The 12,180-nt window shown below is 48.9% G+C and overlaps 1 protein-coding gene across 2 annotated transcripts in view; it reads right to left on the bottom strand.

The window, feature by feature from the left end:
* Positions 1 to 6,811: 6,811 nt before the first annotated feature.
* The window catches only part of LOC104314634 (SPNS lysolipid transporter 2, sphingosine-1-phosphate), a 141,782-nt gene continuing 136,413 nt past the window's right edge, over positions 6,812 to 12,180 (bottom strand). For both annotated transcript variants that reach the window (XR_011326093.1, XM_069791467.1), the window contains one exon: positions 6,812 to 11,364. The gene's annotated coding sequence lies outside the window, so the exon portion shown is untranslated. The remainder of the gene's footprint in view (positions 11,365 to 12,180) is intronic.

Here is a 12,180-nt window from a genome sequence, read left to right as displayed (position 1 = left end):
GCTGCAGGTCTGACTCAATGTGGAGGGTTCAGCACAGGGCACAGGGAGATTCAGGAGGTCACATACCTTCCAGGCTCTGGTAGATGCCTACTCTCTCTTCTGTGGCAATGCCAAACAGCCTGTGTTTGGGAGCACAGACTCCTGTCTCCACGATTTCCCAAGGCAGAAGTAAGAGGCTTGTTTGGATTTCTTGGTGAATTGCGGTAGGTGTGCTGGCACTGCTGAGTCGTGCAGTCAAGCCCTGTGGGAGGTTCAGAGGTAACGCCTAAAGGCACACTTCTGTCTTGCCCAGGCCCAGCAGTACTCACAGCTTTTCCAGTCTGGGAGATGCTGTCTCTTAAATGCCTGGGGTTAAATGGGCTTGCACATGCATGTTCTGGGGTCAAATATATCCAATTTGGCTACTCGGGTGTCATCAGTAACTACTGTAATCTAGCTTTCTTGCCATTTTGCTGCTGGGTGCAGGAGGGGTGATGGCCCCTGTGGTAGCACAGGGACATCAATAAAACAGTGAAACAGTTGAAATGGTTGATTGATTTGCTGGTCTGCCAGGCCAGCAGGCTCTGTGTAGCCATGCAAGGCACCTGTTACCAGCAGGCTTACAGCAGTCTGTGAAGGTGATGGCATGGAATCGCATCTGCTTATTTATCCCCAGGCTCCTGAATGCCAAAATGCCATCGCCGCTTTGGAGAGCGCCAGGACCAGGTTCTCCAGCGTGTTCGGTACCTGGTTCTTGCTGGGAGCTGAGTCTCAAAGTGTTTGAAACCCTACTCATGTTGTAGTTGCCTCTAAAGCCTCCTCCCTCCTTTCCTCACTCCTACCCGCTGACCACCTTGCTCCTGGAGGCTGGAAGGTGTGTGTAGGTGGCTGGCCCTGACTCCTCTCCCAGCATCCAAGGGAGCAGTCCCCATGAAGGCCCAAGTGCTCTCCTTCCTGCAGAGGAGTTTGGTGCTGGCTCCTGTCAGAAGCGGGCGGTTGCTGGCAGAGTGAAGGGCCCTGGAGCAGGGTTGTTTCTGCTGTGCCTTCGGCTCTCGTCCCACAGGTGGGTCTGTGCCACCAGACACAGATAAGGGCACTGGAAATGTCATGTTGCTTTTGGAAGGAGTGAGAGAAGAGCTGCAAAGGGCTGCATTTGCCCATGGCTATTTATCTGCTTTTGCAGTGATTCTTTTCTCAAATGGCATAAAACTCCCTAGGAGACAGCTGTTGGCAGCAATGCAGACACATTCAGTTGCAGACCCCTGGGTAGGTGCAGCCCTCTTCTCATTTCCATGTCACAGCAGTGATCCTGCAAGGTCTGCCGTGCATCTTAAGGAGTGCGCTGGCTCCTGTTAGCAGCAGGTGAGGGCTGGAGTTACTGTGCCCACCTGCTGGCAGGGTTGGGCAGAGAATGTCCTTCCTTTCCCAGCCTTTCGCTTTCTGCCTTCACAGCTGGCTTCCTCTGGCACTCAGGGACTAAGAGAGCACTTAGTTGTTGCCTTGGAGGACACAGCCCTTGTGTGTCCTGGATGAGGAGGTGGAGCGGAGCTGGGCTCTGCAAGTCAAGCACCCTTCAGGTAGTGGCACAAATGGGGGCAGGAGGTGAAGGGGAGCTCTGCAAGGTTTCCAAGGTCCCTTAGTGTGTGAAGGGAAGCTCTCCTTTTACTCACACTTGCTAACTGTTGGCCTCCAGCCTCAGCAGGTTTTGCAGAAGCTGCTGGTCCCCAAGCAGGACGGAGGCTTAGGCTGCAGGTACGTGCCAGGACAATACAGATCAGACTTTCTGTGAAGGCCGGTGCTTGCATCTCTGTGTGGTGCTCCTGCGCTTGTCTGGGCAATTTAGGGCTGGACTCATCCTGCTGGACCTTTTCTCCCAAGCCGCTTACTAATCTGAAGGTTGTTGTAGGGCCTTGACTGGAAGAGCTGCTGTTGCAGCCTGCAGAAGAGCTGCAAGTCTTTGTTCCCAGTCAGAAGGTGTTGGCAATTATTATTGCCAATCTTGTCTCCAAGAAAAAGGGTGCCTTTGCTTCAAAGGGGACTGTTGGCACTGGGGATGGTGCCCTTCCTCTGCCATTTAATGCTGAAAGCTGGTTCATTGCCTTGTTAAAACCTCAATCCCAGATAAGCCCCTCCAGATGTCTCCTGAGTGATGACTTTTCGTGTATTATGCAAATGCAGCATACAAGAGGCCAGCAGGTCAGGGCCATCCGTGTTTCATGATCCGGAGGTGCTCTGAAGGGGAGCAGGGGTTTCAAATCTGAACACTGTCTTCACTAAAGATTTCTTTCCTTCTTTCTGTGCCTGTAAGTAGCACATCCTGGGACTTCGTACCACTGCCCTTGCAGAACTAGAGGAGAAGCGGCATGCAGGTGTGGTGGGTGGGAAGCAAGGCGAGCACACAGGTACATGGGTTTGTTGGGAGTGGGAAGACAGCCTTAGAGCCCACTGGGCTGTCTCTTCAGACGTGCAGCAGGGCAGCAGCTTGATTTCTGTTGTGGGAGCTGAGCCTGGTGCTAAAGTCGCCAGGGCCTCAAGCAGGCTGGAGCAGTGCCAGGGCTGTGCCGCACCTGGCTCTCCAGTTTGGATGGTGCCACCTCACTCTTCTGTGGGAACGTGAGCCTGCTCCTGGGCCTGGCAGGTGATGGGCAGAGCAGGTATTGTGGCCTCACAACAGGGGCTTCTGCCCCTGTGAGCCTTTTGGGGTGAAACCTTGTCTACGAGTGTTTTCCGCCCCCTCAGCTGGGGTGGTTTCTGCTCCATAGAGCATGCTGGGTTGTTTTAAGGACCGGTTGAGCTCTCCATCACTTGCAGGCTCAGAGATGCAATCGGAGCCAAGCTGTGGGACAGCAGAAGGTCCTGGTGAAAGTAACGGCGTTATACAAAGAGCCTTTCATGGTGCTCTCAGCAGAGCTGCCACAGCAGGCTGAAGCCTACTTCTCCTGCACATGGCACATCCAGTGCTTTTACTAGGGATAGGCATTATTTTCTGTATCTACTCTTTCTAGCTTGCTGCTGCCAGTATATGACTGGTTTAAATAGCAGGGTTTGACTTAACAGCGATGAGAGAGCTCTCTCCAGGCTGCTCAGGCAGCAAAGGCAGGGAACCTTCACCTCTCTGCGGAGAGTGCGTTTGCCCGGCACGCTCGAGCTGCCACGCTCGAGCTGCCACGCTCGTGCCGTGGCCACTACTGCCAGGTGAGTCCTTGCCCACGTGAGTGTGAGCTGGGGCTGTGGAGGCTAGCTGAGCCACTCCAGGCTATCTGCCAGGGTCACAGAGGTTAAGAGTTCATGTGGATCAGTTTGTCACTGTCCTTTTGGGAAGAGACCAGGGAGGTCAAAGCACGAGGCTGAAGCCGTGGCACCCGCTGTCACGGACAGAGGAATGGCAACTGGGCAGTGCCAGCTGTCAGCTGCCAAGCTGGAGAGGTTGACTTTGATCTCTGCCTTGCCAATGTGGAGGCTGCCGTGCTCCTGGGTGTTTAGTCTCCAGCGCTTGCAGAGTGGTCAAGGGGAGAAGGGACAGGAAAGCTGTGAGGCATTGTGTGAGTTGTGCTTCAGTAACAACTCTTTTGCAATTAAATTACCTGACTTTAGGCTGGCTTTGATGCACAGTTTATAGAAAGCAGCCACTAATCCACCAAGTCAAATTGTGTTTCACTGGCACTTATTTGTGCCTTTTAACAATCGCAAAGGTTTCATTTTACTTGATTTGATGTCCTGTCTGTTGCTGGACCTTTAGGGCTTTAGGGGATAGCGCATGCTTTGATTTTAATGAAGCCTTTTCTTTTCAGCTGTCCTGGGCTGAGAGGCTCTTTGGCAGTGATAAGAGCTCAAGGGTTCTTCTGAATGCAAGAAAATAGCCGCAGGCCCTGGGACACTGAGTTCAAGGGAGCACTCCTCTGTGGGTGCACTGCTGGGGACTGGCCTTTGTCCCAGGCAGGTGGAGTCCGGGGAGAAGCAGGGCTATGAGCTGCCTTTCCCAGTCCGGTGCCTGCTTCTTGTGTGAAGGCTGGAGGCTGTTTTTAACTGAAGTCCCGATTGTTCGCTCCCAAGGTGCGTTAAGACCCTCTCCGCTGCCTATGACTGGCAGAAGAGCTGGTGCTGAATTACTAGTGGAGCATTTGGACAGGGCATAAAGGCTGGGACAAGGCTGGCTTGTCTGTGCAGGGGAGTAAGGCTGCATGTGGCAAGTGAAGCTGGGCAGTAAAATGTGCTCTCTGCAAAGGGGATTAAAAATGTACCTGTCCCAAGCTAAGCCTGTGCTGGAACAGCCATGTTCTGGTCTCCCTCTGAATCTCCTCCTTGCAGATCAGATCAGTCTTGATCAGTCTATGGCTTTCAAAGGCAGGAGGCCCTGCAGGGGTGAAGGCAAACAGTAGCTCAGCCACCTTGCTAACAAGGCTGGTGGGGAATTAGCTGCCCTGTAGCAGTGGGATCTTGGTGATGCACGAGAAGCCCTGGGTTTTAGTGCCAGCAACGTGTTCCTGTGGGGTGGGAAGTGTCCTACAGCAGTGCAGTGTGCTGGCGCTGATGTGTCACTTGTGGCCAATATGCTTTGGTGCATCGATGCTAAGTGGCGAATACAGTAGCTGTGATCAACTCAGCAGCAGCCAGTCCTCTTCCAGAGAAAAGTAGCTGCAACAGCTTTTACTTTGAAGCGTGGGACAACAAAACCAGAGATTTTTTCTGAATTGCTCTTGCTGCCAAGACATGAGTCCCAAGCTTATTTCCAGCTGTTCCAGACTTGTGTAAAATATGGCCTGAGACAGGCTCAACACGTACCTGGGAGACACCTAAAAGACACAGAGACATACGCCTGGTCTTACTGTCTTCAGAAACACTTCAGTGTGAGTCCAGCATGCAGAACGGTGAGTGGCATTTTTATTTTTCTCCCTTTCTCAGGCAAAGGACAACCTGTCCTCCCCAAATCACAGTGGAAGCAAGGCTTAATGGCAACATTTCTCTGCTGTCTCTTAAAGGAGTAATTCCTTATCATCAGAAGCCCTAAGGTTACATGAATTGTCTCAACCCAGGGTGTTTACAGGGTTTGTAGTGTTCTGCTTTGTGCTGCAAGACTAGAGAAACCAGCCAGTTCACTGTTCAGCTGGAGGCCAGCAGCATGTGCTGGGGGTGGCAGGCCACTCCCGGTTGCTTGGTGCTGGTTTGAACTGGGACACTGACTCTCCTGACAGACTGGCTGTGCTGTGAGGGGTGTCCCCGGGCTGCCCAGCCACATGGAACCTCTGCCCCCAGCACCCAGCAAACATTATGGTTCTTCTTGGCAGGAGAAAGCCTGGCCACAGGTATTTGCTCCTGACTTGCATCCATTGGTCATCACATAGAGCCACAGAGAAGGCTGAATCGACTGCTAGTGAGGTAGACATTGTGTCCTTTTATGCCTATTTTCAAATGCTAGCACTTTTTAATGTTTTATTTCTGAAGTAATATACTACGTGTCACACAGAGATTTTGCCAGGGACACTAGGAGATGGTTGCAGTGTGTTGGACTTGATCAGGAGTGGAAGAGAGATTGCCATGCAGTCAGGACCTCTTTGTACAATCGTGGTAAATGCACCAGCAGTCAGACCAGGACACCTACAGCATAAATCGCATCAGCTTGTGCAAGCCAGCTCCGGCTTCACAAAGTGATGTGCAGCTCTGATGTCAGCATGTGTTCGAGATGGACATAGTAGTCACCCTGTGCAGCGAGGCTTTCATCTTGGCCTTGGTAAGTGCTCTACAGAAACAGTGGGGGGAGGATTTATGAAAGGGGGCTGTCGGGGCTGGAAGAGTGTGTGCACATGCGCATGTGTATGTCCATGATCAAAAAAAAAAAAAGTGAACAGTACAGTCATGTTAGCAGTTGTTGGTTGATGGATGCTAAAGCTGCTGAGCTGCAAAGCTTAGCTGCCGGAACATCAGAATTTATAAAATTATGCTTATTCAAGTCATTTACACAGTATGATTAAGCTGAAAGCCCTGAGATGCACTACCAAAAGGTGATCAGGGTTAATTGTTTAAGCGACAAATCCTTTGCTTGCAGGGGTGTCCTGGCCTGGACACTTGCGCTGTGCTGAAGGACAAGAACACTGAAGGGAGTTGCTGCAGGGCACTGTAGGTGAGGTCTCCTCCATGGCTGGTAAGGGGACACTCAAACACATCTTGTCTGTGCTGCCACTGCAGACCAAGGCAGGAGGACAGGTGGGCTCCGGTGCTCCTGCAGCAGCAGAACCAGCCTCTTCGCTCCTTTTGCCCACAAGTGAGATGCCACCATCCTGTGAAGCTGGCAGGCGTGGCTGGTGCAGGGTCCCTGGAGAAGGGCAGCCTTGGTGTCAACCATGGCTACCACTTGGGAATTAATTTCCTGGCCTTCTTCCTGCCCGTCTTCCCGAGCACCGGACCCACAGCTACCACCACATCAGCCATTTTTGTCGGTCAGATCAGCCACGTCTTTTAGCTCTGACTTGTGCTGTGCAGTGAGGGGTCTAGAAGGGGATGAAGCAGGACCCTGCCTCTGTGCCCACCACTGGCTCCTTCCCCCCGCTCTCATCCTCAGCTGGATCCCAGCAGCCAGCTCAGAGGGAAAAGACGGCTGTCACCCAGCACCCCTCTGCTCCCTCTGACTTTCCTAGCTTGTGGTGTTACTTTTTAAACAAGCTCCAGGCAGACTGGTGCCCAGGTAGGTTCATTGCCATCCACATCAAAGTGTTGGCAGGAGCTGTGTGGCTGGTGGAACTTGGGGCAGCCTTGTCCCAGGGACCAGCCCTGCAGACAGCAACTGCAGGAGTGTGCAGCCAGAGCACGAGGTGACACAAGAAAGGGAGCCAGGAGGTATGTTTTAAATACTTTTATTTCTTAATTTACATAAAGGTATATATTTGGCTTATTTATCTTTTTTTTATACTCTGAGATTCACAATCAGTTGCTCTTAAAAAATAAAATAGTCATTTGCTTCTGAAAGAAATCAGAAAACTATTTTATATTCCTTCCTTGTATAACAAGAATATATACTAATACTCCCGTACATCATGTAGTAAAAGTGATTGTAAGTGCTGGTTTACCAAACAATAAAGCAAATGGAGAAGAAAACAATTAGGTTGGAGGGTGCAGAGAGGAGCTCTGCTTTCCGGAGTTACAGCCATTCATTTTTAGGATTTAGTCACCCTGAGGTTCTCTCTTAGCTAGTCTAGAAAAGGGGAAAGGCTCTTGGGTTCACCCAGATTCTAGCTCTGAGTGACAGCAGCAGGAGGCATTGTAGTTACTCGGGTTGGCAGCTTGCTGCTTTTTGGGTAATTTTCGTGCCTCTCTGTGGAGTTCCCATCACCTCTGTTCCTCTGTACAAGCCACCTAATTGCTTCTGTAGTGGGTGCATTGGTGCAAATGCAGTATTAGCTGTGGAGGGAGTTAATGATTGCTTAAAAAAAAAAAGTTATGGAGTGGAGTAGAAGAAAGCCCTTGTGATTAACTGAGGGGCATCCCGGACCCTCCCTGGTGCACTCTGGACACCCTGCACGGACCCTGATGAATGCAGCAAGGCTGCATCTAACATTGTGGGTCCCACAGAGAGTGGGGAGATTGGAAGGAGCCTGCACCTTTCAGCAAACCATCTGAGACAGTTTGCCCTCGGGCAGAGGTGGGGAATGTGGGCAGAGCACTGGGGAAGGACCAGTTGCAGCCCTGAGGAACAGGGTGAGGCAGCAGGTACGAGGGAGTGGGGGCAAGACACAGCAGCACCAGCCGATAACCTGGAGCCCTTTCCCCTCGGCTTGGCTCCCTGTCCTGAGGAGATGTGTATGTGCTGAGATCGGTGGCTTTTAAAGGTATTTCTATCCTTACTGGGACTATTTAATTTTGTGTCAAAGTTTAGAACCACAAACATAACCTTGATGACCTGAACAACTACTTATTTAAGTGACAGGCTGGAATCTTGCTCCACTTGGTGTGATGGATACTAAAATACATGGATTCTTTATTAAAAGCTAATTCTCTTTTCCTATTAACAGCCTTTCTTTATAAAAACAGAAATACTAACTTTAATGAGAGTTCTTACTCATCTTGGATATAAGTAATATGCATTCAGTCTAGACTTCTAGTCTCATTCCAGAAACACTTCCTATGTGTATACCAAAAATTGTTCCACTGCTCCACAAAGTCAACAACCAAATGGCCCTAACAGCTTCCAAGCCTGGTTACACATATACCTACATAAAATAGAGTCATAGGGGAAACCAGCACAATATTGCTTGCTAAGTCCAGAGTTCAGCACCAGTATAACACAACATTGTAAGTCTTTTTTTTTTAATAATGGGTAACTTCTGACCTCTACTAGAGTACAGAAACACAGCATTGCTTGTTTATACAGCATCTCAGCAGTGCACATAAAGAAACTGAGGCTAGGCAGTGACTTTCCCCAAGTCACGTACTGACAGAAATGGGCTGATGTCCTGGGACAGGAATGTTAGAATGTTAGAATCCAGGGAAGGGGCTTATATGGCAACATAGGTCCAGTTTCTGTTCGGTAATACGTATGTTTCATGTCCAGACTTGATGTACCTGTTATTGCCTTAATCTATGGACTGGTTTCCCTCTAATAGACCAAATACCTTTATAGAAGCGCTAACTGAACAATTCTTCACAGCTAAACCAAGAAACACGCAAGAAGAAACGCAGCCTTTCAGCTTCTGGCCGTTCAAATACGGGTCATCAACATGTAAAGGAGCAGCAGCGTCCGCAGGAGGTGGAAAGGCTGAGTTTCCTTTCTGTTTATCTCCTCTGAGCTGTCATAGCTGCTGCTTTGGCTTCCCTCTCTTAGCCTGGAACGTGACTCAGGGATCCCTTGGTGTGGAACTGCTACAGGTAGGACTCAATTCTCACTCCCTTGCTTGCTCCCTTTCCTTTCCTCTTCCCTCGTTAAAAAGGAAGCCACAGCAATTTCCTTCATTCACACAGAAGATAAAGCTGGCCACCTGTAACAGCGCTGTGCTTCTCTAACAAGGATTGTGGCATGTCAGGAACAAGGAGAGCTAGTGAAATTTCAAAACACTTAAGTTCCCTTTCCATTGTTGACTCCTGAGAATTAAGTTTAAGGACAATTCCTCATCTCTGAACTTTAGCAGGAATGCTTCATTTTGTTGACAGTAAATGCTACAACAGAGAGAGCCTATCAGAAAAGCAATTTAGGAAATGGGGCTAATCTTCTTTGGTCTCTGAGATGAAATGACTGATTGGTGGGTTGCTTTTTGTTTCTTTTTAAACAGCTTAACAAGGAATTTCTTAATGGGAATCAGAAGTTCATGTGCCTTTAAAGCCAAATGTTTGGCTCATAGACTACAGAGGTGGTATTTCCCCTATGAATGTAAATAGTGGCATGAGGTGGGAAATGAAGCATTGTTTTGGATTTGCTTTGCTTTATTATTTCTAGCACCCGCTTGTTGTTCTCCAGAGGATGCCCAGGCACTCAAGGAAAACTTCTGGCTCTTGTTGTTTAGCCAAGTCTTAAAGCTATTTTTAAGGTATTTTAAGTGACAGAGCAACCTTTGCAGAAGAGTCCTGTGGAGTTTGATGAGGAGAAGCAGCTCACATTGTTATAGGAGTCACCCTCAGAACCCATCTGCCTGGGCAGAGACTGGCTATGTGGTGAGTACTAACCAGTTCGCTGGTTCCTGGAATTACCAACCATCTCTACTACAATGCTGTACTGCAGGTCCTAGCACATCCTGGAAGCAAATGGGAGATAAACCCCAGATCTACTAACAGTAGGTTCCTGTGTCTCTGAACAAACTTACGCCACAATCAGGACAGCCAGCTTTCAGTCTTAGCTCATATCCAGTCCCGGTTTGGCATTTCCTTTGCTGATTCAGTCCTACTTGCAGCCCAACTGCAGTCACTTGTTAAACATAAGCACAAGAGTGAGGTGCATCAACCTATTCAAGATGCGTGCTATACTGGAGGGGAGTATCTAAACTGCGGAAGACATCTAAATGGGAAAAAGGGAGTGGGGAGTTCACTGAACCAACGCCCATTCTCTGGAAGCCTGACTCTTTCTTCAGGACCTGTGCTTGCCTGCCTTCCCCACACTGTCACAGCGTCAAGCTGACAAAGCATAAATTTGGCTTCTGGAGGCCAAGTGCAGGAAACAAGACTCTAGTGAAATGGTACTCTGCTTTACAGACACACACTTCTGCCTTTGAGACTAACACAGTTCAGACACTGGCCTTGTACATTAAAGATCTCAAATGCGTCTTCATAAAGATAAAAGTGACAGCCCAGTAAAAGTAGTCTGGGACCGTGCATGAGGTTGGGCATGCATTAAACCTAAGCATTGTTCCAAAGGAAACAGCTACGGTAGAGTATCAGCCACCTGCTTTGAAAACACTGACAGAGGGAGAATTAGCATTGACAATACATGGAATATGATATGCATGTAAACAAAGCATGATGTCACTGGCACAGCAGTATTGCACTACCGGGCCCTAGGTAAAGCAATTCAGCCAGATGGATTTTGGTATTTTAAAAACCTGTGAACCTCCTAGGCAAGGCTGAATTTAGCATATTGAGCAAACTCTAGAGCCCCTAGGTATTTCTGTCCAAAGTTCTTCTGAGCCTTTCTGTAACAACCACCAGCATACCCAGTGCAGTGAAACTCTCTCCTCTGTCCCATTGCTCAGCCTCAGGTGACAGGTAAGTCATCCACTGGAAGTCTTCCTACGGTGCCCTTGCAGGACCTGATACCAGGGCACTGAGATGAGGAGAGTTGTGGACGTTATTCATGTCTGGTATGGTTGCACAGGCAGCTCCAGATTTTAAATGTTTAAATAAAAACTGTTTATCTAAATATATATATATATATATCTGTCATCTAATGTCTTCAGCAGAGATAAAGCATCTTATGACATATTTAAATAAAAAATAATAATCTGAATTGAGCCTTCAGTGTTAAAGAAAAGGTGATGTACAGAATAGGTCCCCAACTAGTGCAGTCTGTGGGTGTGGGAGTGCTGACGGAACAGCAGCATTCAGTAGGACTTAAATTGCCCTATAAACGATGCGGACTTTGTTGGCTACAACTAAAACCATATACACAATCTACAGTCACTCACTTGGGTAGCACATTTTGGGTCCAGTGGACAGTTGCTTTCGATGCTCAGAGAAACCTGTGAATGTCCTTATGCTCAAGAAGTTCTTGTGTTCCAGGCTCCCCTGCTCATCTCCTGGTGCCTGACCTCGCAGGCTGGAGTGGTGTGATTGACTTGGTGCTGGATAACCCTTCCAGGGTGGTGTGGAGCTGAAGGATCCACCAGTTTCCAGTACAGAAGGGCTTCAAGCTTGAGATTGGGGTAGTGGTGGTGGGAGCGGGAGTCCACATGTCGTTTCCTTCACTGGCAACTGCAAACGGGGAAGAGAAGGTGGTTAATGAGGCAGCCACAGGAATGGATTGGTAATGGTGAACACATGCACCCCAGCTTTGTGGCAGAGGCCAGCTAAGAGACCCCTTGCCTCCATCTAAGTTGGAGGCTAGCAAACCTTGACCAGTGTGGAGACAGCACTTGGGGATGTACTGTAGACTTTTGGAATGGGAAACACAAATACACTGTCATCCAGGCACAATCTGCTCAAGGAGGTGATATGAGGGCATCGACCATGTCTTGTTTATGTCAGTTGTGTAGGTACAACTGTTCGTGATGTGGGTTTAAACAGCTCAGCAGATAACACAGTTAATTTTTGCGAGACTGTTTTTAACCCCATCAGTTTACTAAAGAAAACAGGGACTGCCTCTTGCCTTAAAATTGTCATTTTCCAAACTGCTGTCCTTTAGAGAGCCCAGTTCAGGCCGTCAGTCCAGCATGCACATCCCCAACAGCAGAGCTCAGCTATCACTCTTGCTGCTAACAAGGTAGAGCAGAGGCTGGCTTTCTCTCAGCATGCTGGTGGCATACGCTTGCTTTAAAGAGCAACATCAGCACATCTTTTGACTGGTGAAATAGAACCTATGGATGCTGTGGTGTGCCTAAGCGGCCAGCAACTTTTCTAGATTAAGTGGAAAGGACAACCAGTTCTCTGGTGGCAGGATTTCCTGTGAGAGGTTCTGTGCTCCATGTTATGCAGGAAATTGCCCTGACCTTAAAAATCAGTGGGTGGTGGGTTATAGAAAAATTACCTATAACAATGGCCTGATTTCTCTCAACCTGTATGAAACTGGAC

The sequence above is a fragment of the Haliaeetus albicilla genome, chromosome 9, assembly GCF_947461875.1.
Source record: "Haliaeetus albicilla chromosome 9, bHalAlb1.1, whole genome shotgun sequence".
Taxonomy (NCBI): Eukaryota; Metazoa; Chordata; class Aves; order Accipitriformes; family Accipitridae; genus Haliaeetus; species Haliaeetus albicilla.
This window is presented reverse-complemented; position numbering and strand designations above follow the sequence as displayed.